Source organism: Hyla sarda, chromosome 4 (genome assembly GCF_029499605.1).
Source record: "Hyla sarda isolate aHylSar1 chromosome 4, aHylSar1.hap1, whole genome shotgun sequence".
Taxonomy (NCBI): domain Eukaryota; kingdom Metazoa; phylum Chordata; class Amphibia; order Anura; family Hylidae; genus Hyla; species Hyla sarda.
In genome coordinates, this window is record NC_079192.1 from 89,716,068 (window position 1) to 89,721,863 (window position 5,796).

General features: G+C 44.5%; 1 long non-coding RNA gene across 1 annotated transcript; it reads right to left on the reverse strand.

Moving 5' to 3' along the window:
* Positions 1–1,737: 1,737 nt before the first annotated feature.
* LOC130368180 (uncharacterized) lies at positions 1,738–2,331 on the reverse strand. Its single transcript, XR_008892322.1, has 3 exons — positions 2,201–2,331; positions 1,936–2,100; positions 1,738–1,832 (listed from the first exon to the last, which is right to left on the reverse strand). It is a non-coding gene; the product is annotated as an uncharacterized LOC130368180 (long non-coding RNA).
* Positions 2,332–5,796: the final 3,465 nt, after the last annotated feature.

Below are 5,796 nucleotides of genomic sequence, written 5' to 3' on the forward strand. Positions count from 1 at the left end.
GGAGTCCCAAAAAAATCTGCCACTAAATCCCTCAAGCAACCGTTCAGCCCCAGTCCAGAACCATCTGACCGGACCACAGGGACCAGTGTGGAGGAGAACAGTGTCCAGGCTGTAAAAGAACACTGGAGCAGCCAGATACACTGACTCTAAGGCTGAGCCTCATACTTCTACCGAAGCTGCAGAGTTATAGGGGAACTGTAATAATGAAAGTACTACAACCCCCATTGTGGTCAGTCTGTGCCCCCCTAAGGGTCAGGGTTGGAGGAGGCACAGGTTGAAAAGACACACTACAATGGGAGTTGTAGTACTGTAGTTGTTAAAGAAAAAAAATATGTTTTCATCAGGTTGCCCATAGCAACCAATCAGATTACTTCTTTCATTCTTGAGAAGACCTCTGAAAAATAAAAGAAGTGATCTGATTGGTTGCTAAGAGCAACTGGACAACATTTCCTCTCCACAGGTACATTTCCCCGATTGTCTTCATATTTAGGATGAGAATCTACTGACAAAGTGAGTAGCCAACCATTTCTGGGCATAAAACTCTGTAAGAGACAGCAGTCTGGGGGCGTCTGTGGTGGACATGAAGGAAGGGGGGGGGTCCAGGGAAATTGAGATTTGACGTCTGCAGCGAGCACTTCTCACTGAGCGACGGGTCTCATCCCAGGTATTGCAGGGGGACCCCCCACGATCAGCTACTTATCCCATAACCCATGGATAGGGGATAAGTTAATTTTTGCCATAGTTTTCCTTTAATTGGCCAGAACACACCCAAAATCGGTCCCAGCCAAATATTGCTTTGTGTCCTGTCATTTCTCCCAGCTGTTCTTTTTCTACCTGCTTGTAAGGCATGCCTACACTCTCTAATTCCTTAAAGTGGTACTCCGCCCCTAGATATCTTATCCCCTACCTTAAGGATAGGACAAAAGATGACTGATCACTGGAACCCCCGCAATCTTCATGCAGCACCCGGCGTTCCAAATAATATATTTAGAACTCTGGGTTCTCGTGGTGCGGGTCGTGACCTCACGCCACGCCCTTTCCATTTATGTCTATGGGAGGTGGTGTGATGTCACAAGAAGGTGTGGCATGATGTCACGAATCCCACCACAGGAACCAGTGAGCTAAACATACTATTTAGAATTTTGGTTGCTGCATGGAGATTGCTGGGGTCCCAGCAGCAGGATCCCATTGATCAGACATCTTATCCCCTATCCTTTACATAGGGGATAAGATATCTATACCCCTTTAAGGGACAGTTCATGTACCCAAAAGTTGATCCTTTGCAACCGTATGACCCCTAGCAAGTTCCCTGCATGAGTCCCATTCATCAGAAAAAGGCTTGTGCATGGAACTTGCTGGGTGTTCTACGTTTGCCTCATAAACTGAACCAGCCAGCACCAGTTGCCTCTCTCCGCACCGCATTATGCAGATCGTGCAGGAGAGCAGCTTTGGTCATCCATGTTTTGCTAACTCTATTTTCACACACAGAAATAAATAAATGAGTCGAACAAGTCAAAGAACAGTTTAAAAAAAGGGGAACTTTATTTATTATTTATTAAAATGTTTGTGTAGGGGATTTTTTGTAACCTCCCATCACTCACAAAGAGCGTACAGTAACTAATACTCAGGACAGGAAAAACCTCCAGAGGGGAGGAAACCTGTAGGGAATCCATGGCTACTGTATGGCCCTTCCTCTGGGCATACTAAAGGAGGTTACCTCTATAATTTGGGCAAATGTTTCTGTGTATGTGCATGATTCCTAGGCCTGTGCCTTCATCCAACGTCTTGCTGTAGGTCCCGAAATGCTACTCCATGTCCTGGAAATAGTGCATCTAAGATAGGGGACAAAAAAAGATAGATTATTTACATGTTTATCATAGAAATACACAGGGAACTGCAATAAAGACCTTTTGGACAAAACAATGTAACACTTACCAGTCACAGTCATGTGCATGACTTTGCATTCCCGTGTCCCTACACAGTGTCCAGCACCGGCCCCTCACTGATGAACAGGACCAGTGTTATTTCTGGGGCTATGCCTTCATCCAACGTCTTGCTGTAGGTCCGGAAATGCTACTCCATGTCCTGGAGATAGTGCATCTAAGATAAGAAAAAAAAGATAAATTATTTACATGTTTATCATAGAAATACACATGGAACTGCACTAAAGATCTTTTGGACACAACAATGTAACACTTACCAGTCACAGTCATGTGTATGACTTTGCATTCCCGCGTCCCTACACAGTGTCCAGCACCGGCCCCTCACTGATGGAGAATGAATAGGAGCAGTGTTATTTCTGCTTAGTGCTGCTCTTTGGTGGACAATGGTTATGACATCACATGTGTGACACGCTGTTACCTCCTGGGAGTTCTATTTCAGTAGTGCTGCTCTCTGATTGGCTGAAAATCAAAAAAGCTTTCTAATATATTCTGTATGACTGTTATCTAAGGTTTTTGACAATTTTTATTAAAATGGCGCCACTCCCTGTGGGTGCGTTATATTTGTTTCTCCTAACCAGATATTCTGTATATGTAATATCATTTGGTGGCCCCAACAGCCTGCGCCCATAGGTTTCTTACATAGATCAATGCTACTCCGGTAGGCTCAATGAGCAGCACTGGCCGCTGGGACGTCTGACGAGTGACGTCCCTGACGTTGCGGTCTGGAGCGAAGGATGTCACTAGTCAGACGTCCCAGCAGCCATTGATTTAAAGTGGTCGTGGCTCCTGCTGCCAGTTCAAGATCAGACACCATGGCCCTAGATTGACATACTGCAACACCGATCCCCTGTGGCTGCCCACCTGTTGCAAAACTACAACTCTCAGCCTTCGGCTGTCAGGGCATGCTGGGAGTTGTAGCTTTGCAATATCTGGACAGACGTCTGTCGAAAGGGGGGAAAAAGCACCAGAAATAAAGCAATGTGGGCTTTGAAAAACACCATTTATATGTTGTTTTTAATCACAGCCTAAGCCTAGGAACAAACACAATTCTTGTTTGATGTTTTGGTTTTTTTTTGCAAAAAAAAACAAACATCAAAATCTTCCCCCTCATTTCTTTTCTCAGCTATCTTTGTGTTATTTTTGCTAAAAGCACTGGGGGGGGGGGGGGGGGGGGGGGGGGTCTTAGAGATTTATCAAAACCAGGGAAGAGGGAAAGTGGACCAGTTGCCCATAGCAACCAATCAGGTAGTTTCTTTCATTTTTAAAAAGGCCTCTGGAAAGTGAAAGAAGCGATCTGATTGGTTGCTATGGGCAACTGGTCCACTTGACCTCTGCACAGGTTTTCATACATCTGTCCCAATGTGTATTATTATTATCATCATCATCATCATTATTATTATTATTATGGGAAGTGTTTTTTCTTTAGTGTTTTTTTTCCCTCTGGCTTTTCTCATTACAAGTCATGTGATTCTTTCATCATTTGACTGAAGGATTTCTAAAAAAAAAAATTGTGAGAAAATACCCCCCCCCCCCCAAAAAAAAAAAAAAAAAAAAAAACATGCTCTCGGCATCCCACAGATTTGATAGCCTAAAAACACCATAAAAGGATGAAGAAACCCCCATTAGTGTCTGGTGTTTCATATTACCCTATTGATTCCAACCTAACATGTGCCCGCAGCGAGCATGGTGTTTTTTATGACAAACACGCCAAGTGTAATCCCAGCTGAAATGAATGTTTTCACAATAGGTGTGAACAGGCTGCAGGATGTGCTAGATATATTTGCATAGTTGCGGCATACAGCACGTGCAGCATTTATGTGGCGGCTTTCCGCTGGCATATATGGCTTTCTGTGCTGGTGAATGCAGCGGGAACTTACTGGCGGTTTTTTCCTAGCTGCACAGTTTTGCACCACAACCACTCCGGCTGGGACCAGGCTGACCGATCTAATGACCAAGATGCCGCAGTGAACGGCTTTCTTTCTGTGAAAGTTCTGGCGAACTACAATGCTCAGAAGAGGAGGAGCGCCATTGAGCTTTTGGAAAGAGAATTAGTTTGGAATGGTCAGGGCCATGTGCGTTTACAAAGCCCCCCGTGGTACCAGAACAGTGGACCCCCCCACATGTGACCCCATTTTGGAAACTACACCCCTCACAGAATTTAATAAGGGGTGCAGTGAGTATTTACACCCCACAGATCTTTGGAACAGTGGGCTGTGCAAATGAAAAATGTAATTTTTCATTTTTACGGACCACTGTTCCAAAAATCTGTCAGACACCTGTGGGGGTAAATTCTCAATGTACCCCTTATTACATTACGTGGCGGGTGTAGTTTCCAAAATGGGGTCACATGTGTCGGGGGTCCATTGTTCTGGCACTATGGGGGCTTTGTAAACACATGTGGCCTTCAATTCCGGACAAATTTTCTCTACAAAATCCCAATGGCGCTCCTTCTCTTCGGAGCATTGTAGTTCGACCGCAGAGCACTTTAAATTCACATATGGGGTATGTTCTTACTCAGAAGAGATGGGGTTACAAATTTGGGGGAAGCTTTTTTCCTATTTTCCCTTGTGAAAATGAAAAATTTAGGGTAACACCAGCATTTTAGTGAAAAAAATATTTTTTTTTCATTTTCCCTTCCAACTTTAATGAAAATTCATCAAACACCTGTGGGGTGTTCAGGCTCATTATACCCCTTGTCACGTTCGGTGAGGGGTGTAGTTTCCAAAATGGGGTCACATATGGGTATTTTAATTTTTTTTGCGTTTGTCAGAACCGCTGTACAATCAGCCACCCCTGTGCAAATCACCAATTTAGGCCTCAAATGTACATGGTGCGCTCTCATTTCTGAGCCTTGTTGTGAGCCCGCAGAGCATTTTACGCTCACATCTGGGATATTTCCTTACTCAGGAGAAATTGCATTACAAATTTTGGGGGTCTTTTTTTCCTTTTACCGCTTGTGGAAATAAAAAGTATGGGGCAACACAAGCATGTTAGTGTAAACATTTTTATTTTTTTACACTAACGGGCTGGTGTAGCCCCCAACTTTTCCTTTTCACAAGCGGTAAAGGGAAAAAAAGACCCCAAAAATTTGTAGTGCAATTTCTCCCGAGTACGGAGATACCCCATATGTGGCCCTAAACTGTTTCCTTGAAATACGACAGGGCTCCGAAGTGAGAGAGCGCCATGCGCATTTGAGGACTAAATTAGGGATTGCACAGAGGTGGACATAGGGGTATTCTACGCCAGTGATTCCTAATCAGGGTGCCTCCAGCTTTGGCTAAACTCCCAGCATGCCTGGACAGTCAGTGGCTGTCCAGAAATGCTGGGAGCTGTTGTTTTGCAACAGCTGGAGGCTCCATTTTGGAAACCCTGCCGTACAAGACGTTTTTAATTTTTTATTGGGGGGGGGGGGGGGAACAGTGTAAGGGGGTGTATATGCAGTGTTTTACCCTTTATTATGTGTTAGTGTAGTGTAGTGTTTTTAGGGTAAATTCACACTGGCGTGTTACGGTTAATTTCCCGCTAGGAGTTTGCGCTGCGGCGAAAAATTTTAAGTAGGAAATTTACTGTAAACCTGTCCGTGTGAATGTACCCTGTACATTCACATGGGGGGCAAACCTCCAGCTGTTTCAAAACTACAACTCCCAGCATGTACTGACAGACCGTGCATGCTGGGAGTTGTACTTTTGCAACAGCTGGAGGCACACTGGTTGGAAAACCTTCAGTTAGGTTATGTTACCTAACTCAGTATTTTCCAACCAGTGTGCCTCCAGCTGTTGCAAAACTACAACTCCCAGCATGTACTAATCACCGAAGGGCATGCTGGGAGATGTAGTTATGCAACAGCTTGAGA